Source organism: Triturus cristatus, chromosome 5_2 (genome assembly GCF_964204655.1).
Source record: "Triturus cristatus chromosome 5_2, aTriCri1.1, whole genome shotgun sequence".
Lineage (NCBI taxonomy): Eukaryota > Metazoa > Chordata > Amphibia > Caudata > Salamandridae > Triturus > Triturus cristatus.
Genome location: NC_140588.1, coordinates 446,217,925 through 446,242,122, shown reverse-complemented (window position 1 = coordinate 446,242,122; position 24,198 = coordinate 446,217,925).

Sequence of the window (24,198 nt, the reverse complement as noted above, 5' to 3'; positions counted from 1 at the left end):
GCCTAACTTTATTACTAGTACGGTTAGACTTTAGGTCTAAATTTAGACCAAAAGTCTAACTTAGACCAAAAGTCTAACTTTACTACTACTAAAGTTAATCATTTGCTCTAAGTTAGACTTTTGGTCTGAACTTAGACCAAACGTCTACATTTACAAGTAGTAGAGTTAGACTTTAGTTCTAAGTTAGACTTTTGATCTAAACTCAGACCAAAAGTCTAACTTCAGTAGTAATAAAGTTAGACTTTTGGTTTAAGTTAAACTTTTGGTCGAAACTTAGACTTCAGTTATAAATTTAGACTTTTTGTCTAAGTTTACCTTTGTGACTCAGGCCCACAGGGTCCCATTACGATGTCGGTAGGACGCGCATCCAACCGATATAGTTGCGGAAATGGGACCGTCCGACAAGGAGTCAGTGGTCCCGCTTCCATTATTACAATGCAACCTCCTTCATGGCGTACGGGAAGTGTATTTTTTTTATTGCAGCTTGTGGTGAATGCTGTAGCACAAGCTACAACAGAAAAAATACACTTTTAAAACATCCATGCACCATGTGGAAGGCACCGCATATTTGGGGGTGCACCACAGGTGCCCCCAGGCCTCATAGCGTAGGCTGCGGGGGAAACTAAATTAACTTTCCAACAAACTTTCCATGTCGGAAGGCTGACATGGAAGGCTGTCGGAAACGGACATCTTAATGCAACGGCAGTTACCTGAGCAGGCACAGCCGCCATTTGGGGATTATCTGTCCGACCGATGCCCTGACAGAATCTCTGATCCTGTGGGAGGCGTGGATCTTCCCCCAGGCTGCCATGTTCTGACGATCACATTGTAATGCAGAGATTGGACCACTGAGTCTGCTTGTTGGATGCACAGCTACCGACAGGCTATCGGTGGCGATCCGTCCGACAACATAATGGGCCCTAAGTGATTATCGATGGTACCTTCACAACATACATGGACATAAATGAGAGATTATCAGTTCTAGAAGCGTGTTACACAGCTTGCTTGACATTTGATAACCCTGAAATTGCCCTCTTGGCCACCACTCTTCACAGGGTTGATGAAGGAAGCAGCAGTTTCAGAAAGAAAACATATCTCTAAAAGTCCTGTTGCTTTTCTTTCTTTCATTTACACTTAATTGCCTCCAGCAAGAAGCTGAGCAGTAAATAGGAGGCTGTGAAGGTAATAATGGTGGATCAACGTGTGTACCATGTGATGATGTTGTTGGTCAAATGATGTGTGATGACAATTATGAGTTAGAATCTCAGATTCTTGTATTGAATGGGATTAATCCCAGGATTAAATTTACCCATCAGATTGAGCCTCGTAGTATTGCTTATCTAGATGTTTTGCTCACAATATCTGGCAACACTATCGCAACCACAGTTTTTATGAAACCTACGGATAGGAATAATGCTTTACTATACCATAGCTTCCACCCGTGGTCCCTTAAACAACACTTGCCTTTCTCTCAGTTTTTGAGAATTAGACGGATTTCTTCAGATGTTGAGTCTAGCATGCAGATTATTCAGCATTCCCCAAAAAAGTTTTTAAAGAGAGGTTATCCTCTACAGGTTGTTGACCAGGCTGCAGAAATATCGCTTACTGTAAATCGAGATGATCTATTAAAAAAGAAGGTTAAGACACCTGGCCCTGTGCGAGAAGTATTTGTTTCAAAATTCTCCACTAACTCTCATCTTGTCAAGAAGAGTATATTACAAAGATGGGATTTGCTTCAATCTGAACCTGATTTTAGGGGCATGTTTTCTGAACCTCCGATATTTGCCTACAAGAGATCAAACAATTTGAAAGAAATTCTTAATAAACCTGCAGTCAAAGCAACAGTCCCCTTTAGAGGTATGTCTAGATTCATGAATTGTTCTCATTGTAACAATGTTATTGTAGGCAGGGATGTTCCACACCCCTGGATGGGCTAGAAAATATTTTTGAATTTCAACGCAAACTGTAACAGTTATCATGTCATATATCTGATAAAATGTCCTTGCGATTTACATTATGTGGGGAAAACAGAGAGGGTTCTTAGAACTCGAATAACTGAACATAAGAGTAGAATACGAACTAAAACAGTGAGTTCTCCGTTAGCGCAGCATTGGCTTGAAAATAATCACTCTATTGCTCAACTTAGGTTTTGTGTTCTGGAAATGGTTGAATTACGTTCTGATAGAGACATGCCTAAAGTTTTGTCCCAGCGAGAGTCTCACTGGATTTGGTTTATGCAATCACTCTCCCCTAAAGGATTGAATGACAAATTTGAACTGTTTTGCTTTCTCTAACACTATTATTGCGACACTTCTTGTATTTTTGGTCATCTTTATGCTACCACTGTTCCATTTAGGTAGGTTTATTGTATGTATTAGTTTAGGCTATACTCATGAACTCATTTTGTTATATTGTGAAAATAATTTTTTTTTCATACAATGTCACTTCCAATTTATTTTGGTATTGGGTTTTGTCATTTTTCTAATTTTTTCACCTGAACACCTTAGTGTATTCATTCTTTAATTTTGTTGATTCAATTTCACCCACTTGGTGTTTTGGGTTATATCACGTTTTACTATCTTTGTTTCTGGTTTTTAAGTATGCGTTTGCATCTGGCTGCACCTTTTCTAATGGGCGACTTTTTTGAATCGTTTACTGACATCGCTGTCCTATTTCTATGTCAATGTTCGCTTTCTGACACGTTCTTGTATGTACGAGATGCGCTAGCACATTTCGTGCAACCGGCGTCCGTTACAGCAGTCGTTTGAGCAGGTTAATCCTGAAGTTTTGGGTAAGCCTCATTTTAAATACCGGTGTCTGCTAACAGGCATTCATTTACTCTCAGTTTATTCAGCTTTTTTTCATTTCATTTCATTCATTTTTTTTTTTTTTTGTGTGCAGATTTTGTATTTATACTCCACGCATTGGGGTACATTTAGTCATCAACTCATTCCTGGTAAGCTTTATTGAGCTTTTCGGCATGTACATTCCGTTACTCTAAACACACCTTCCTTTATTGACACATTGTCTCTTTTTATAGATAACGATACACTTTTGTTCAAAGCGGCAGTGTGATACTATTTTTGTGGAAACGGACTCGTGTCGATCATATTTGCGCTAAGAGTGTGTCAACTCTAGCTCTTTGAGGTATGATTAGGCTCATTTCTCGAATCTTTCGATGTCATTTAGATTTTTGAATTTTTGGCATATGGAGACTTATTTATCACTCTTTGGTGACTTTGTTATGATTGGGTTATATTCGGGTGCTTTTCTTGGTTTTTCGCACATTTCTCTCGGTGTCTACATTTGTCACATCTTATTTATCTTTATTTGTGGTAATTTTATTGTTTTTGAGTCTGGCACTTAGATCGAACAGGGTGACCAGCTCTACCCTCATTCTAGTGAAGCCACTTTTATTATTTGAGATTACACTGTTGCATATAGGTTACTATACTCAGTTTATTGATGTATTACAGATTCCCCTGATGAAGGGCTTATGTTAGAAGCCCGAAATGCATTGGGATTTTTGAAGATTGGGATTGTTGAAGTTTGTCAATCACATATGCTGAGCATAAGCTAACTTCGTTTGGTTTTTTTATTGAACATGAACTGCGACGATCAAGAATTAAAGCTATCATCATTTATTTCATGGTTTGAAGATTCGTTTTTCAAAAGAAAATCTGATTCAGCGAATTGAGGATTGAGAACTGTTATTGATTTATGACAACTTTACACACTTGTTGAATTTTTGATTAAATTGAGCACACTTTTGTGGCATCTTGTAGTGCATTTGGTATTTCTAGATACTGATCTAGAATTTATACTGTTCACTTTTTGTATTAGGTGGCCTGCAGAGCCCATGACCCAATGCACACACTTCTATGTTAAGTTTTGAGTAATGAAGACTTATGTTTAAGTTGTTAAAGTGAGATTTATTGAGTGCATTCCATCTGCTATTCTACACCAATTACTCTCATGTTGGCATTTAATTGAATTGACTTCTTTGATTACTGAAAACTGATACCTAAACTTCCAACATATACATTGCTGGACGGGACAATCTCTTGCATGGTTTCCCCCCATTTTTTTGCTGAACCTCTTTTTGATGGCCTTTGGTCTCTGTGCGCTTTACTCCTGCTAACCAATAGTAAAGTGCTCTCCCTTCTAAACATAGGTAAAGTGGCATGCACCTAATTGGCACACTTAATTTAGTTATACGTCCCTTGTATATGGTACTAAATTCACTGAGGGCTTGTAAATTTATTGCTACAAGTGCGCTGCATCACTCCTTCTGCCTTCCACTACAGTAGCTCTATAAAACATGTCTCAAAGCCTGCCCCTGCAGGCTGTGTGGGCAGTTTAAAACTGTAATTTTGACCTGGAAAAAAACCTTTTGCCAGGCCTAAACCTTTGTTTCTCATACCTATAAGTCACCCTTAAGGCAGGCCCTCCTTGCCCGTAGGGCTGTGTGCATGGTATTAAAAAAAGGTAGGACATGCATAGTTAATGGTTTATATGCCCTGGCAGTGAAAAATCTAAAAAGTTGATTTTCACTGTGGAAAGGCTAGCCCTCCCATATGGTTACATTATACCAACTTATCATGCCTAATTTGGGTTTGGGAGCAGGTAGAAAAATGATTCAAGGACTTGAATAGTAAGTTAAAATCCAACTTAATGGTACGATTGAATATTATATATATCAATCAAATAATCAAGAACTTTATTTTGGTTTTCAGAACCATAAAAGTACACTATAGAAACACATAAATGTATTATTAAATATACAGCTTTAAAATACGAAATTCATTAAAGAACTAGTCAAATCAGAGCAGCTTACAACTCTAGTACATTTATTTAAAAACATTTAATATACTTAACTTCATTGCTGAGCCGATTGCCAGATAAACAAAAACCTCCAGAAAAGTCCTAAGAATGAACTCAAAAAGGGCCCACTACGCTATCCAGGAAAATGCTGCTAGGGGCTCAATAGAATTAGGTAATAGCTTAAGACACGTGTCTGGTTTCATAATGGCTAAAGTGCACTGTGCATTAAAATACATTACAACCAATTAAAACACACCCTAGGGCTTTATTGTTTAGCAGCAATCCTGGATTTAATATACCAAATTGACTGCAGATAATTAAAGATTGAGTGAATAATGCAACTCTTATTGCCTGTCTTACAAAATATTTTTAGTATTATATTATATTTTGTAAATGACACTTTTTGAAAGTTGTCATTTTCTTGCTTATGCCAAGTGTGCCTTTTTGCCAGTGTACAGTCTCACCTAACTTCTAAAGGTCCTCCTGTGGTATCATGCGTATTCCTCCTAGACAGTGGACAAAAGGCTTGGGTGTGAAGAGGTGTTTTTCTTCCTTGAGCAGGATGGCCTGGGGTGTGGTGCCAGCCCCTTCCTGAGCTTTGAAAAGTGTCTACGCTGTCACTGGCAAATGTAGCTCACACCTAGGCCTTCTTCCCTTTTCCCTTCCTAGTCAGCTTGACTCCAAATCTGGTGGGGGGAAGGGGGAGGGGGCTGCCCAAGAACTTATTTGGCATGACCACAAGGGAAGTTTGTCTTTTATCATAGCCACATTTCTTGGTGTACACAGGGACCTCTGACCAGAGGAAGACAGTTTCTGTCATGCTGGGTTTTGGTAGAGAGAGACACAATGGGATAATTTACTTTCAAACACACAGGAAGTGCTGCAAAAGTAAGTAGGGTCACCCCTGGGAACCTTTGCCCCATTGGTTAGAGAGTAGCCACTAGTCATAAATCTCCAGTACCCTCCTCATATCACTTCAGGACCAGTGGAAAAACAGAAGAGCACTGGACCTGCTGTTTGGGACCTGAGATTCATTCCAGGCTAGCGTGCTTTTCCTGTTTTACCCAGGACAAAGTGTACTCCAAGAATCATAAGGCTGACCTCTTGTTTGGACTACAGGGACACACGAGTTTCCTAAAACATGGGACTTCGAAACCTTTTGCCAACCTTTTGCTCTAATAACCATCAGGGGACCGAAACCAACCGCCAAGCCAATCAGATGAAGGTGCATTGCCATTGGGCCAAAGATCCAGGTTCCTCCTGCTACTTTCTTCTCCGAAGCAGTAAATATGATCCAATGGGTTCTCCCTGAGAAGGTTTCTGGCCTCTTGGAGCACTCTTTGGCTATCTGGTACCTTGCTCGCAGAAAGAATCTGAGCTCCAAAAACTGTTAGAAATTGGGTTGTTGGTTGAGGTTTGGGTGGAACCCTATTCAACCAACAGCCACCGTCCTTGTGAGGGTCAGCCACAAAAGTCACTAAATTAAACTGTGCTAACCCCCTCGTAGCTTGGCACAAACGCAGTCAGGATTAACTCAGAGGCAATGTGCAAAGTATTTATGCAGCACTTAAACAGTAATAAAGTGAGAACACAACACAAGAAAAAACCCGTAACAATATAGAAAAATAGAGTACATTTTAATAAATTATTGGAGACCATAACAATCAAAAATCTAATCTCTAAAACTAGATAAAAGTAGTGGCAAAATGCCAACTGAGGATGTCTGGGTACAGAACCTCGTTTGACTGCTGAGGATTGTACCTTATGTCTTTGCTGCGCAGTCTGCACGATGTTGCTTTGTGAGGCTTCACGTCGTCAGGCGTCGGTTCTGGTTCAGCTGTGTGGCGAGGCTTTACATCACTTTGCGTTGGTTCCAATGAGCTGTGCTGCAAAGCTTTGCAGGGTCTTGCACCACTCAGAGCCAGAACAGGTGAAGATGGTAGCTGTGCGGCCAGGCTTTGTGGGTTTTGCATCACTCTGAGTCGATTCCAATGAGGCTGCAGCTCCGTGGCAGGGCTTCATGTCATTTGGTGTGGGTTCTCATGTAGCTTTAGCTGTACGGTGAGGCTTGCCATCACTTTGCACCAGATTTTGTGGAATCTTCAGTAAGGCCAGGACGAGCTCTCTCTGATGCCAGCCAAGGGCCCAGAACCTGGGGATGTATCACTTGGGGATCAGGAACTTACTCCAGCAGAGGTCAGCATGACCCAGGCAGGTTCAGTGCAGCAGGTCAGATGGGAATTGCAGGGGGGCCTCTGGAGCTTGTTGTGTCCCTGTAGGTCAGAACATGAAGTCAGTCAGGAGACCCATGGATTCACTTAGCCTGGAATAAAGGGAGCACATCCAGTCTTCCTTCCTAGGTAGCAGGCCAGGCCTCAGGCAGCAGGGTAGTCCCCTGGCAGCAGAGTAGTTCTCTGGCAGCAGGGAAGTCGTTCTTCTGTAGTACTCACAGGTCCAGAAGTGTACTGAACTGCGGGTCTGAGAGTCCAATCTTTATATCTGGTTCCTGCTTTAAAGTGGAAAAATGTCTGTAGATTCCCCCACACAGAAGTGTCTGGAATTTCCTGCCTTCCTGCCCTGGCTCCACTGGGTCTAGTGTCACAAAAGTCTAGTGTGAAGCTCTTTGTTTATAAGCGGAGACAGTGTCTTTGAAGTGCAAGTGTGATAGGTGACACCCATCAAGTCAGGATGGCCCATCCTGCCAACACCTAGCCACTGTATTGTGTGCCAGACTGGGAGGAATACACTAAGACAAACTGCCTCCTAGCACCTAGCAATGTGACCCAGGAAACAGAATGCAGGCACCAAATGGTTAGGACAACAAAATGACAACATCCTAAAAGTGGCATTTTCAGATTTGTGACTTAAAATCTGACTTTATCATTAACCCCTTCGCTGCTGCGGACATTCCGCTGCAGCGCTGGGGGGGGCAGGGGGGCAGCGCGTTGGGCCTGTGCTCATGACGGAGCCGCTCCGTCATGAGCCACAGTTGAGCTGTGCTCATGACGGAACGGTGCCGTCATGACTCCGCCCATTTGCGTTGTCCCCTCGCACAGGCGGGGAAACAGCGCCGCGGAGGCGGAGCGGCCGCCAACAGGATTGTCATGACGGAACCGTTCCGTCATGAGCACACGCCAACCGTGGCTCATGACGGAACGGTTCCGTCATGAGCAGGGAAGGGGTTAAAGAGGGTTTTAAATTACAATTCCTTAAACAATAAATAAACATGACATTTCTATCTGCTCCCAAGCAAAAGCTGTTACTTATTAAATACAATAAGGTAATGCAATGTTATCCTATAGGAGAAGTAGACCTCCCACCAGTAAAAAATTAATTTAAGAGTTTTCACTACCAGGATATGTAAAAACATAAGAATTCATGTCCAGCTTTCTAAATACCCTGCACCCCACCCAGTGGGCTATTTAGGATCTACCCTAGGGGTGACTTAAATGTATTAAAAAGGAATGTTTAGTACTGGCAAAATGGTGTATTTTGGCAGGTCAAATTTGCAGTTTAAAACTGCATACTGACTGCAATGACAGTCCTGAGTTGTTTAGCAAGGCTACTTAATTGAGTGCCACAATAAGTGCTGCATGCCCACTAGTGGCATTACATTTTCAGGCCCTCAGCACATGTAGTACCACTTTACTATGGACTTATAAGTAAATTAAGTGTGCCAATTGAGTGTGACCCAATTTTACAATGTTTAAAGGAGAGAACCCAAGCACTTTAGCATTGTTTAGTATTGGTTAGCTGTGGATAGTGTGCAGAGTTCTAAAGCCAACAAAACTGAATTCAGCAGGTGAAGGCAAAATGTTTGGGAGTCACCCAGCAGAGATGTCCAAGCCCAACAATGACTAAGTCCAAAGGTAGAAATCTTCAATGGGTGGAAGACACTAGATGTATTCGATGAGTGAGGGACCTTCTCTGGGTGTGAAATTAAAATTTCTTCCACTCTGAAGATTTCCAACAAAAACGTAAATGGCTTCTCTGTGTTGTGGCAACTGCTCAGACAGCATGTGCACGTTGCTTTATGGGGGCCCTTAGACACTACTCTCCAAACTCCATCATGAGTGTGGTTCTCCTCCCTTTGCCTCCTTCTGGCTCACTGCTGCCAACCTCCCCATCCTGCTATCAAGAACATTCCTATCTTGTGGAAGAAACTAAAGGTTACTTATATCGCATCCAGATCCCATGGCTGTGACTGTTCCAGCAGCCCATTCACTGTGGTCAAACAACTTGCGCTCAAGCTTTCATGAGATTTCATGAGATTTGGAGCACCCCTGTGAGCGAAGGTCGTTTTGACAGATACGACACCCTATCTTTCTCATTTGCTTGGCTTCATCAACAGCCCTCTGAGACAGCGTTTCAACAGCCCTCTGAGACAGCGTTTGGAGCATTTCAGTATCACTTCCCTTGATCCCACCTGGAAGTTTCTTCTTGGCCCAGAAGGGAATCCTCATCCCGCCCACCTGGAATCCACTTGTCATCTTGAGGCGAACCTGAAACAACAAAAGGGAAGAGACATTGAAATCTAAAGGAAGAACTGAACTTTTGATATATTTGTGCATGTGTGTCATTGCTATTTTGATTACGGGTTGACACACTTGTATGTAACTTCTGAGTGCTTTGTTCTACTTTTTTCAAAGACTTGGAACCAGATCCCAAGTACTGAAAGAGATGGTAATATCCTAAATAATGAAATAATGGTACAAGGTAGACTTAACCTTGTTTACTTAAGAACTATTGGATCAACCCTAGTACCAAAAGAGACAATTAGACCCAGTATAACTGGATCATTGTGAGAGACATTTCTTGTGTGTGTTTAAAGAGACTCTGCAGGGTAGAGAGTTATCTCATACTTTTAGCTTCATTTGAGTCAGAGCAATTGGAATCCTGGCACACTGTCAAGAATACTTTTGTGTTCCCAGATGTATTCAAAAGGCTAAGAGGAGGTCAGAGCTAATGCAGTAAATTAACCAGCTAAACTGTGATTGTGATAACAGATAATTCTATAATTGCTATTTTAGATGCATACTAGAACAATGCGACAAATGTGAACATATTAGGATTGTTTAAAAATAAGTCAAACCCAGAACGACACAAAAGTAATAGTAGGAGCAAGAAGCCTTCTCCATTTTTCTGTCTCTCTCACACCTCAACCCTACTTGATTTGCTGCTGATGAACTGCTAACACATGGTCATACTTCCAGAGTTGATACTTGTGCTCGGATGGCAAGGCTGGATTATCATCACCCCTAAGGAACACCTGGACTTCAGTTGAGTGACATTGCGACACTCATGTAGCACTTATCTGATGACAGTGAGCCCACTTCAGCTACAACCTACTGTCTTAACCCCACTGAGGATTTTTGACTTCTGTTCCAGAGACTAAGTCTGAAGATAGACACTTTCAACGGGATGAACCTGGTCCCTGTATCTGATTCCTACTCCATCGTGGTTGGCCTTAACTTTAGACTTTGTCCTGGTGAAGCACAAACAGGTGACTGCTCTTGGCACTCAATGCATAAGAAACAGGGGTTGCCTTTAAAAGAGAACACCTAGAACCTGGGGCCTTTTATAGGCAAGCAACATATGTCCCACATGAACAGAAATTCAGTTTTTATTAAATTAAGCAGACATCTGAAGATTCAATGAATGGATGATTGGACAATTTCAAAACGCAATTAATGAAGCAGAGACACATAAGTATCCAACATTTTACTGCTGTCTAAAAAGTTCTCTTGAGTGTTCACACAGTGAGAAATACCAAGGAAAAAATAAGGTTTGTACAAAAGAAATACACTGGTGATGAGGGGCTGGATAAGTGGCAGCGGTATAAGTATGGAGTGCCCTCGGTCAGGGTGAGTGCAAAAGTGCATGGATTGCTCTTTGACAGGCTGTATGCAGTTGTGTCTTAGTACATGCTCAGTGCAATGATTTATGTTGCATGGAGTGAACTATTACAGGGTGAGTGCAGAAGAGTAGAATACATGGAGTGCTTTAGGGCAGGGTGAGTACACAGGTACATTGCATGGGATACCTATTCAGGGTTGACTGCAGTGTATATGGTCCCACTAGTTCTGTGGGAGGTAGACTGTGTAGAATGCCATGTGACAGGGATGAGTGCAGTGATGTATGCGTGCAGAGTGCCCCATGACAGGGCTAATGCACAGGTGTTGGATGCATAGAGTGACCCACGACAGGGATCGGTATGAGCAGCTTTGTAGTATTCATGGACTGCCCTCTGGAAGCAATGAGTGGCATACACAGTGGGTCGTACTATGCAGTGCTGTGCACAGAATATCTCTTGACATGGTGAGTGCACACTGGCGTGTTGCGTGGAATGCCGTTTGACTGGGATGAGTGCAGTGATGTATGTTATATGGAATGCCCGAGTACAGGGATGTGGGCAGCTGGCATTAAGTTTCATCTTACTTTAGCTGGGGGCTAAATTAGTCCGTAACATGTTGTGTTGGTTTTAAGGGAGGATGTTTGGGTCCGGGTGATGTGTTTACTACTCTTTCTAACGTTTAATCATGCAGGCACATGTCTCAGGTTTGTGCTCACTTCGAAGGAGAAAAATATGCTGGGAACTGTTTATATATGTCTCAGTTTATATATTTGTGTGTTGGAATGAGTTTCTTCTATGCCCTTCATGGACTGCTGAGAGTTGGAGGAGGAGGCTGATCAGACGTTACCCAGATCCTGGTGGGGTATTTACACAGGCACTTATTACTGTCTCTACTTTACGACTTACAGAGGAGGTACCAATATGAACTCTGGAAGCAAACAACATTATTTATCTTTTTAGTGGTGAGTTGTGCTGGATTTTGGACCCTAAACTGAGTAAGAAGAAACAGAAGAATGTAAAAGAGAGTTCACAACTGCCACAGTAATATCTGGAAGCCCCAGCATAGTGTTTGAAGCTTGGGTAACAAGAGAGGCAATCTAGTGAATCCATTCTACTTGCAGTCCTATGAAGAAAGGAGAATAACACTTGTTGTAATTCACATTTCAATGGAAAGGGAGAAGAATGGAGCTGTTTAATTAAGGCATAAAAAACTACAGCGGGTGCTGCTGGTCTGTGTTTCAGCATTAAGCTAGTGTGGTTGTGAAATAAAGCATTGAACGTGTTTCTGCCTGCCTCTGAATGGCTTATGTTTCAGTCTCACATTAAGAGCAATTGAGATTGGTCCCAAAATCACAAACTACTGTGGTTAGCAATTGGAAAACGTTTGTAAAGTTGTTTTCAGTTATTCTGGACAGCTTTGGGGATACCAACTCTGGCAACAAGTCACAGAGGCCAATACATCTTGGCAGGACAGCTACCTTGCAGTAAAAGCAGTCTCTACTACACCCCTCCAGGCTTTATGGGAGAACCACCATAGAGATCAATGGAGTGGTCCTGATGCAGGGATAGAGAATGGTGAAGATGATGAAGGATGCTGTCAATGCTGATCCAGTGATGGGGTTGTCCTTGGCCACCTCTCAATTCACGAACATGATGGGGCAACTTTGGCCACAGGGCTCGCTGTTTCTCGAAATCCAGTTAAAGTTCATCCAGAAAATAGTTGCTACCGGTCTACTGGTCTCTGGTTACAGTGAAACCAGTGGTTCCCTTTAACTAAAGCTAGTGTCAATCTTGGGTGGCCAAACTGCTCTTTGACAGCCTCTCTAGGGGCCAGCAGACTCGGGTGCAACTTTTGAGTGTCAAGACTTGGTCTCCCAGGCTGCGCCTCAGAGGTCATTGGTAATCAAGCGATTGTGGCTAAAAACTAGCTCAGGTAGGCTGTGATTGGAGCTCTAACAGCAAGTCAGCCAACTGACTTTTGGAGTCACCTCTTCTGCCTGGGTCTCAGGGACAAATTTTCCTTGGGCAGGACATCACAGACACAGTCCTCTCTTTGCTAGCAAAAGGATCAACAGGTGTAGTTAATTCTTTGGTGTAGCCTCTCTTTGCCGGGTCCAGGGAATAGCAGGGCAATCCATCTTCTGTCCTTTCTCCAGTGGGGATGTGATCTGAGGTCTGGGAGCCAAGGTAGACTTTTCTATGCCCACAACTTACCCTTGGGGATGCAGTGGCTGCTGACCAATAGGGTACCAGGTCTCCATCTTACTGATGACAATTTCCTGTCAAGTGTGGCTTCTAGCTATCCCAGGGTGCACTATTCTGCCCACCCCAACATGGCAGAACTCTTCTCTTGGTTTGTGGAGCTCCCTAGCCCACCACAGAGGTGTGACTACTTGAGGATTTACTCCCATTTAAAATCTGGTTTGGCAAGAGATATTCTCTCTCTGCCCATGATGCCAGCCTGCCTGCAAAAACAAAAGAGCAGTTCCAACTCTGGTGGACCACCATTTGCCCTTCAAAATGTGGCTTGTTGTTTGACGCTCACCTTTTGGGCTTTTACCTTGTTTAACCTTCCTGCCAGGAAGGGAGATCACAATTCCTTTCTTGGCAGGTCCTTTTTTTTCATTCTTGAGAGTCGTTCACACCTCTCCCCAGGAGGGCAGATGGCTGTCTCACTGCCAGTAACTGTAAACGGTCACTGGAAAACATGGGCAATAGTGTGGCAACTTTCTCAAGTTGCTATTTACTGAAAATGTGCATCAAGTCGGGTTTAATGTAATGATGCTTTTGATACCTTGAAGTATCATATTTAGTAGTACCACTCAGTAGTTAGCACTGCTGAGTTGTCAGTGGGTAACCTTGTACTTGCCAAAGGGGCTACTAGCTATTTTACAGTGAAAACAACAATGTGGGGTTTTTCCTGTCAGGACATGTAAAGACACATGTCCTACTTTTTAATAGACAGCACCCTGCTTTAGGGCTAGTTAGGCCTGCCTTAGGGGTGACTTATATATATTTGAAAATGAAAGTTTGGGCTTTGCCATTACTTTAAATGGCAAAGTAAAGTTAGCAGTTTAAAACATCTCTACCAGTCTCCAGTGGCAAGCTGGGAAACATGCTTTACTTTGTCACATTCGGAGTGTCACAATAAGTGCTGCTGTCTATGAGGTACCCTTCATCTTACAGGCTCTGGGTTCCTCTGGTACCATATAACCGGGACTTACAGTAAGTCAACCTAGGCCAATTTGGTATAAAACAATTAAACATACAGTTTTAAAGAACAGAGCAGATGCAATGAGGTCTGGGCAACAGGGCACAGTGCATCACAGGGTTATTACACAAGAATGTAATAGTCAAAAAGTGGGGCAAAATGTGGATGGTGAACCTGCAAAAATATAATTTCCTCACAGTCTCTGTATGTTAGCATATATGCAATGTATTACATGCCCGTTTTGCAGTCTGTTTTCTCTTTCAATGTTGAAATGATTTATAATTGATGCATCCTTTATTGGATTAGGCATTTAATTTGTCTTTAGTCATACATACCCATTCATGTCTCGTATCTGGTTAATTTCAATGTTAATAATGTACTGCGAACCACACGCCTTCCCTCTGGAATTAGATTGACTCATTATTATTAACTCATCCATTGTGTTTTGGGGACGTGTGATTCCTCTTGGAGGATATCTGTCAACCTGGTCACAGAGCATCATATTGAGGTCTCCGCCAATCATTATTTCACCTTCCGGTAGAGCGAGGAAAATTCTACTCAGTTCCAGCAGTGCCACGCTGTGTAGTGCAGGGGTATATATACGGAGAGGATACTCATATGTCTTCCCTCCCAGGTCCCAGACATCTCAGCGAATCGCCTTAACTGTCCATGTGCGTCTGAGTTACTACAAATGGAAGATTTTTCTTCATTAATATCACGACTCTTCGGGTCCCACTGGTACAACTAGCATGGACTGTAAGTTTGTATACCCATCTGTCCAGAGCCTTGCAAGTATTCCCCACTAGATGGGTTTCTTGCAGCAGCATTATATCAGCAGCCTGTCTTTTGATATGTTGGAGGACGACCCCCCTTTTAATCCTATCCCCCAAGCCATTGACGTTCCAGGAGAGTAAATTCAGTGTCGCTTCTGATTGCATACTACTGGGGGTGTCAGTGGTCGCTGTTGTGAACATGTGGGTATCCTAGTGGGCCTTGTACTTCGAGGGGCAAGGGGGGCTGAGGCGGACCTACGAACTCACACAGGGGATACCTTCTGTGTTTATATCGACCGGTATGTATCTGATAGAGTGAACATGGTCTGGTGACAATTGTGTGCTGTAATAACATGGTAATCATTATGATGCATTTAACCTTAAACAACCCCTTAACTCGCCAAAACCACACACCCACCCTGCCTCGCTGCAAATCGGACTTCAAACTACCCGCCACCCCACCATTGCAGAACGCCCGTCACCCACCCAATTTCAGAGGAGATGTGGTCCAACGGGCCCCAATCCCCCAACCCCCATGCCTTCGATCATATTCATAACAATGGTGTACGAGTGAGGCTACTCAGTTTGTGCTACTTATCTGACTCATGTCCCATGCATCGTCTCATCAACTCTTCTTAGTCTGCATGCATGATGCTCCCTCTGGGTTTGGATATGGCGCTGTGATGCAATAAGTCTCAGTAATTTAGTGAATGGCCATCCAGTCTATGTAGGTCTTGTAGCTCATTCCATTGTCTGCCCGCAATCTTGCAGGTTCAGATCGGCCAGGACCTCTTCGCTCCTTATCTGCAGTGGCACTAGTGATGGAGTTTAATGCCTCAGCCAGTCTGTTAGGGGGCAAGTAGTCCAGACAACGTAACAGCCGAAAATGAAGTACTTTTACTTCATTTTCGTCTGTTACGTTGTCAGGAGTACTCTCCCCATTACGAGATATCTGTGCACATTATATAATTTTGTGCTGAAATAGGAAGTGATCGACTTATACATATTTTTTATTGACTGCTTGTAACTATACTAGAAGAATATTATTCAGCTTTTGAAGACAGAAATTTCTTGAGCCCTGAGGAAGTCAATGGGTGATAAACCCGGGACGAAACACGTGTTGGCTGGCTACTCTTTGATTATACCGATTGTGTTTTGTGACGTTAAAGGATCATCATGGAAATAAAGAAGATTCTGAATACCTAAGGATATGGACTGATATTCTGTGGAGACACCTTTGAGATAGACTTTTTGCTCGGGAACAGGCATTTAACTTTTATGTTTTGTTTCTGTGTGCTTTGGACACTGAAATTATTGATGATGGCCTTGCGCAAAACTTGAACCCAGCCACGCTTTTTTCATTGTATAAATATACATACTTAAAGGGGCTTTCAGCCAGAAGTCTCTATCCATTAGTCTGTTGTGTCATTCACATTTTTCTTATGCCCACTACAGCATACAGAAAGGGGCAGGTGGTCAGCCTACTCCAGCCACTGGCTAACTTCACTTTGACTGACTGCATTGTGTTCTTTCACACGGAGCACATCGACACCAAAGATAATTCCCTTCAGTGTCAGTGTTTTTGTTTGTACTTAATAAAGATGTTAAAAAAAGTCGGTTTGGTGTTAGTTTCATCTTTTGATTTTACTACAAATATGTGTTTAATATAGTTACTTAAAGGGGTTTCCAGCCAAATTTAATCCATAACTCCGTTGTGTCATTCAAATTTTTCTTCCACTCACAGCCCGCTTTAGCTGTTGTCTGACTTTGCTATGCTTTGCTACAACATGCTCCCCTTTCACAAGGAGCATATCCACACACACAGTAGCTTCCTTTTAGTGCCAAGTACTACTAGGGCAATGTGTGCCTTTTTGGACCAAAAAAATATTTCTTCTTGTACTCAATTATATTTAGATTAATGAGGGCCTGGCATCTTCCCCAACAATAACGTTTGGCAATTCCTGTTTTGTTCTGTCGTGGTTTTTGCAAAAGTCAAAAAGCTTGCGACCAATGCCAGACCTTTTGGCTGGGCCAATGCTTCTTGAGTTTTTGACGCTTGCATGTCGTGCATCAGCTTGCTTTGCACCTTAAGGCTTAATATGGACAGTGGTCATTTCTGGGGCTTCCTTGAGGAGACAGTGACAGCTGCACTGCTCCAACACATCAAGCACTAGTGCACACTTGGTAATCGAAGGCACACATTGATGGCCTCACACGCCCTGTGACAATTTTAAATCCAAGCTAGAGTAGCTTGTGGACTTAAGTGATTATACAGTTTTTTGATCTGAACAGAAACTCTGCCATGATGCTACTGTGCACTTGTGTTTTGTTCAGTTTCATCACGTGAGCCATCACTCCCCTTTGTATCCACCTTCTCACCTACAGGTATTTACATGGGGTTAGGTCCTTTTAAAGCAGGGGGAACTGGACCAGACAACATGCAATTTAAATGTTTTTTTCAAAATCATGATTTTAGATTCAGTAAATTATCAGCAATAAAGATCATCATTTGTGGGTTAAGAAAAAGGTAAAAAAATTGAGTTTCCTTCACCAGTAAGAGAGATGAACGGAGGTGAAAACAAGAATTCCTAGATTTTGGAACCCACCAGGATTGTCTCCAGTCAAGGGTTATGGACCATTTAGTCAAGAATTAGGGTCACCCCTAGTTATTATGAGCAGCTGGGTGCCCATATTGGGTTAATTAATAATGTCCTTTTAGGTACTAGTTTCCCTTGATGTCATATGTCAATATGTTTCAACACCCTTTTGCATATGCACAAGGGGAGTGCCCCACGGGGTTGTCACTTTTAAGCCGTTCTGGTGGCGCAATGCTCTGCTCCATATTTACAAAGTGGCGTTAAGCCACTTTTTGTGGCTGAACGCCGCTTTGTAATATGGTACCCTTCCACGCAGGTATCTGCTTGAAAGAGGCGTGCAATGGGTGTTGCAATGGGTGTTGCTGTGTGCGTTCCATTGGAACACCCATTGCTTTTTGAGGCTGCCCTAGATTTACAAGGATCTGTAAATCTGAGGCGGCCCCAAAAACAAACGCCATGCAAAAGCAGGCGTTAGATTTGCGCAATGAGGAGAAATACTTTTATTTCGCCTCGTTTTTGCTTTTTCTATGTGTGCTTCTTTCTGCATCACACATAGAAAGAGAAAAACTCCATTAATTATTGCGTTTGTGCATGAAATTGTCCCTTCATGTACAAAACAGACATTAAATAATGGTGATTTAATACTTCTATGTGTGCTGCAAATCGCCATTATTGATTGTTTATGTGCGGGAAGGGACACCTTCCTGCACATAAACAAATCATCCCTGCAACGCAGGCACCCTTGCGCTTTGGTGCAAGGGAATCAGTGTTGGCTCCAGGCAGCTGTTTATAGCACCAGTGCTAGGGAAAACAGAGGGGCGCGCCTTATTCCTGTAAATACGGTGCATACCTGCGTTTTGGAAATGGTGAGCACTGCGTCATTTCCTTGTACATATGGCCCTTAGTTTCTTCGGGGTTCTCCTGAGGATGGGGGCTCGTGCGCTGGGTCGGTGGGGGAAAGAAAAGGAAAGATGGTTTAAGATATTTAGTCACTCTGAAGACGGAATGGGGAACACGGGAGGACAGAAGGGGGGGGGAGTGGGAAACGATAGAGGAGGGGCGGGGGTTGGAAGCGCTGCTTTGGCAGAACTTACTTTTTTGTTCCAGATAGTTTCTGAGGCCAAAGATCACTGGTGGGAGCGTACTGAAGTCATCCAGATGAAGGGCTGCATTAGCGTGTGAGGGAGAACACTTTGGTGAGGGCTACAACGAAGGTGTCTTAAAACATACCTTCAGAGGACGCTACATTGTTCAGGTTGTTGAACTGTGGGGATGAGTAAGGTGCAAACATGCTATGGAAAGAAGGCGTGGTTGTTCTGTGTCACTGTAGATAAACATCTAACAACTACATTGTACACTAAACCCACTGGCGAGAACAGCCTACTATAGAAGAAACGCATTGAAAGGACAATTTAGCAATTTTGCTGACCCTACCATTCTGTACATTCTCTTATTGGTGTTCTTACATTTTTTAGATTAAATGTCTGGACTGTGGAACTACACCAAACTGATCTTACACCGAGAGATAGTTCTGCTCTCCTTCCTTCCCAGCCTAGCAGAATATTCTATGTGCCTGTCATTAACATCTGTTATTACACCTTTTGCTTAGATGTCCCTTGCATTCTGCAGTTCTAATGAGACCGTAACATTTTAAAGAGGTCAAACCACTGTTGTCAATCAACAGCTCATAAACTTGTCAGAACATAGTGACTTATTCAAACTCCAGACCAATCTTTGGCTGAAATCTGAATAGAGATTGTTGTTATGTGCTTTTTATGAACACTCAGTTTCTATTCTCACATGTTCACTTTTTTCTTTGCTGTGGTTTCTTTGCACTGGGGACATTGTACACCCTTTTATAGAAAGATGTAAAAACCGTAATTGCTGCTGATGTATTAACTTTGTGCATTAAATGTTGAATTAAGTTACCAGCAAGGCTAGCTCTAATGCGGTCATCTTTTTTTGTACGCATCGATTTCATTGCACGAATATTGTATTATCTTAAATATGTTCCAGATGAACCATTTTGTTCTTAGAAATCTATACACTGAGGTTTCCACTGGCATATGGGCTGCTTTTGTTTGTCATATAATATAGGATTTACATTTAGCCACTAAGTTCTATGAAGTATTGCGCCATACATTTCTGGACAGTTTTAATTAGCCTGGTAGCTCTTGGGCATGATGCAATATGATAGCTTGTCATGATTCCTTTAGCCAGTTCTGAAGTTTTGGCAACATTAAGGTTAGGAAATCATAAGCTACAATTCAGCAGTCAACATCTTTCACAGTGAGTGCTCGGAAAGAAGCAGTCTACGCCAGAACAGCAGACCCGTCACACGTGGTAGGAGAGCCGCCTCTAGCCAGTGTGATATCTTAGAAATGAGGTGACACAAAGACAATTTCAGGTTCAGCAATGGGCAAAAATTTCTTTAACTATTTACTGCAGAGCTGAGGGCTGAATTAAAGTGATAGGATCATGGCCCAGGGACCAGTACACTCTGTTCAGTCTAAAAGGCATCCTCAGCATATTTCCTTTTGTTCTGCCTTGTTACTTCTGATCACACTCGCCAGAGTGGACCAATCTGAAGTTGTAAACTGATATGCTGCCTGTGCATCACTCAGAGTGACACTTAACAGGGGCAGCTCCTCCGTTTGAGCAGAGGAGCGTCACCTCTCTAACCAAAATGCCCAAAAATGCCCCAGGGATAAAAAATTAAATGGTAATAAAGTTCATTTATTACCATTTTATTTTTCATCCCCTCCATCCCGAACTGAGTGTCAGGGCGGGGCTTGCTGCATGTTAGCAGCAGGGAGGAGGGTGGGCTGCCTTACCTCTTTTCAAAGTGCACGTGTCCCTTTGGCCCGTCGTCGTGCGACGGCCAGCCAGACACGTGAACTTTAAAAGCTCTAATCCAGCTGTTTTAAGTGCAGGGTTCCAGTGTCCTCGGGAGCGACGAGAGAATCTGCTCCCTCCAATCCTGGCGCTTCTCTCACGCAGCATGAGAGCAGCGCCAGGATTGGCTAAGGGAGGTGTTGAGGGTCCAGCTCTGGAGGAGAATACGAGAAGATGAAGATCGGACCGGAGAGCAGAGGACGTTTGAGCAGGTATGTGTTTTTTTTTTCTTTCCTTAATTTTTACTTTCTTTATTTAATGTGCCCCCATCCATCTGCCTGCCTCAGCACTCTCTAGGGGTGCTAGCTGCCACTGCACTACAATCCTCTGTTTCATCTTTAAAGTTGACATACCATGTTATCAATTCATGGTATGTGTGACAATTTCGTTAATAGTATCACATAAGGAGGAGGTGAGAACTGATGCATTGGGAAGTGGGCAGGAAGAGTGGTGGGAAGGTGTGAAGAAAGCAAGAAGAATTGAAAAGAGGAATTGGAGTAAGGAGGAAGAGGAACTATAAGAATATGAATAACTCGGATGATGGATCATATGAGTGGTTGAAGATGAAAGTGCAGATAGGGACTCTGTAATAAATTGGAGTAGTAATTGAGGGGCATGAGAACATGCCTCAAATAATAATCACAATCCTTGTTAAGGTGAACCACTAAAGTCATTAAAGACACTAAATAAACCTCTGCTTAACCCTCTGGTAACTTGGCACAAAGTGATCAGGCTTAATGGCACCTGTGAGCCTGGCCAGCTCCCTGAACACTCATTTCTTTCTTGCAGTGCACTGGAGCTGGTCTTTCTGCTGGTCTTTCTGCTTCTGCTGCTCCTGTGGCAGGAGCAACTTGTCTCCTGCTCCTCTGGATCTGGGGATGGGGTTCTGTGACCCACTCATTATCTTTGGGGTCCGAGATTGGGGTCATAGGCTTCCTCTGAAGTGTATGCTGGCCTGGGGGGTTGGGGGGGGGGGGGGGGGTGCAAAAGACACACAACTGATAGACGGAATTCCCAAAACCGGTCCTAGGGTGCTTGTTTACAGGCCAGGGAGGACCTGGCCTTGCAGTGTGGGCTGGACTGTTCCCATTGAGCGCAGGGTCAAGACAGATTTTCATATGGCTCGGTTCAAACTGGAATGGCATGGGGAGCAAAAAACGATGGATTTAGGGCCAGATCTCTGTACTGGGGTGAATGTATGACATTGTTCATCATTCGGACCATCAACTGTTCTTTCACCCGGAGTGGGATGGGCAGAGAGCCCCACACAAACACCCTTCTTAGGCAAAGGATATGATTCAGGGTTGTGTTGTCTCTGGGATTCTAGCTCTCCATGGGGGAATTTGAAAGTAATTGCAACAGAGCACCACACATTCTGTTTTCCCCGTAGACATGTTTCGATGGGCAGAAACTGCAAAAGCCCATAACACGGGCCCCTTTGGGCTGATTTTGATGATCCTCGGCTCGTTTTACTCCTAGTGGTGAGCTCAGCAGGCCCCAGACCTCAAAAGGTTGCGCTTTTCAGGGAGTGGTTTCACTTGATCCCTGCACCAGCCTTCTCCCCTGCTGTGCCCACCACAGACCTCAGTCTCTCCTGGCAGACTTGCAGGGCATCTGTGGGGCAAAGAGTCCAGGTCTACCTTCAAGTGGTCCTCAGGGGATATAAGGGAACCAGTGTCACTTGCCCTGGAGAGACTCATTGGTCCTGTCCTTCCAGCTGTCCTTGATGTTGCGGCTGTTGTGGTCTGGGTCCAAAGCCTTGCACTCGATGTTCTGGTGTGCCACTTTTATGCCCAGTCCAGCTTGTAGGTGATGGATTCCCCTTTTGGATGACCTTTCCCCTTTCCTGGGTTTCAGTCCGGCCTGCATAGTGACCCAAATGGCTAGTATCAGGTCTCATTGTGTGTGCTTGAGAAAGACTCTTTGAAGTGTTATTAGGGCAAGGCACAATTCCTTTCCAGCAATCATATCAAGAAGATCCACTATCTTTACATCAGATTTCTTTGTGCACTGTCTGGCCTCAATACACATTTACCTGTGTGAGAGCCATCACCATCCCTGGCATCTGGAAACTACCAGAAACGGGTGCCATCTGAGCTGCTAACCTGACAGGGCACCGGATGGTGTTTGCAACCTCAGAACATGACAACCCTAATTCCCCCAAGGAAATCGTGGAAATAGATTCTACCCTTTCAGTAGTAAATCAGGGATTCCCAAAGGGAGACACAAGAAGTAGTCAATTTGGCATTTCAAACATTTATTGAAGCAATTGCACTCTTATGTAAAATATTTGTGCTGCAATGATTAATAGAATGGCGCAAAACAATGTTATCAGCATTTCAAGAAGGGTGACCAGAATTAATAATTCAACCAACGTGCCTTTGCATTGCATTATATGTCTACATATAATTGCTGTCCTACCTAGCACTTCAGATTCTAAAAAGCATAGGGTGGGCAAGTCTGTCAGAATACCTTAGAGTGGTCTAAGTTCCCATTTACCTGTAGGCGTGTGTCATCTGGCAGCCAACCTTGGTATAGAACAGGCCGCCGTCCTCTTCAGGATGATGTTGGAATTTGTCCGGCTAGAATTAAGGCATGGGGCGTCTTTCGACTATCCATGCAAGTACCTGTAAGGTTGCGTATTGGTTTTGCTGGCCATCTTAGGACAGCCAAACAGACATGCACACTTAGCATTTGTTATACTTGGCATTTTTGGTGTTGTTTCCCCAGACCTTTTGCCTCTATTGCCTGTACTTTTTATGCTGTGCTGGATTTCATTTTTGCTGGCTTTGATGCTTTGGGCACTTTGCCACTGCTGATCAGTGTCAACGTGCAAGTGTTCCCTCTGTAAATTGTTGATACAATTGGTGCTCCCTGATTGGCATATTTGATTTACTGGTAAGTCCCTAGTAAAGTGCACTGAAGTGTGCTAGGGCCTGTAAATCAAATGCTACTAGTGGGCCTGCAGCATAGATTGTGCCACCTACAAAAGTAGCTCTGAAAAGGTAACTCAGACCTGCCACTGCAGTGTCTATGCACAGTTTGTTAACTGCCATGTCGACCTGGCAAGAGCACCCACTTGCCAGGCCCTAACCTTCCCTTTTCTTACATGTAAGACACCCCTATGGTAGGCCCAAGGTACCCCAAGGGCAGGATGCAGTGTAAGTGAAAGGTGTGATATGTCCTGATAGTGAAATACTGCCAATTTAGTTTTTCACTATTGAGAGCCTATCATGCCCCATAGGATAGAATGGGAAATGCTTTGTCACAGCTTAGAAGTATAACTTACCATTGAGACAAGATAGAGAAATAAAGTTTAGGCTCTCTAAACTCAGAATTTAATAACACATATTTCAATAAAGATGTTTTTTAAATTATGTGTTTGCAAATGGCACTTTTAGAAAGTAGGCATTTTCTTGTTTAACCTTTCTGTCTGCCTCTGCCTGTTTGTGTATTGATTGTCTGGTTTTGGATTGACAGGGGCTTGGGATGTGCATTCACTGTCTCAATGACTCAGAGCTGAACTGAATAGGGCTCGGCTGCATTTAGAGTAGTGAGAGGAGATTCCCTTGCACCTGAATAGGGCCTGTCTCCCTTGAACAATGCTGTCTCCACCCGTTGTGGTCATACTGCACCAGTGAGGACAGAACTGGTTTGAACTGGGCTCAGAGACCCTTGCACAAATAGAACAAAGACATTTTGGGATATAAGTATTAGACCTAAAACCCTTGAATTTGAGATCACTTCTGGACTGAAACGTTGCCGTAAACCTACTTGAAGAAGGCTTTTCAAGGGCCTGAGTGTGCTGGCCTCCTGTTGTGGGAAACTCGGGGACATCAAATTTTCCAGGTACTCTTTCCTAAAACCGCCCATCGCGCTGTGCTGGAACAAGGCTCTTGTTTGTTTTATTTCACAGAGCTCCTGTGTGCTTTACCTCTGCGTAGCCCCATGTGTTTAGCTCTGCAAGGGCTCACTGGGAATGGCTTTTTACAGGGAACATTGTGCCTTGCTCCCTTCACACTGTTAATGGGAGCTCCTCATTTT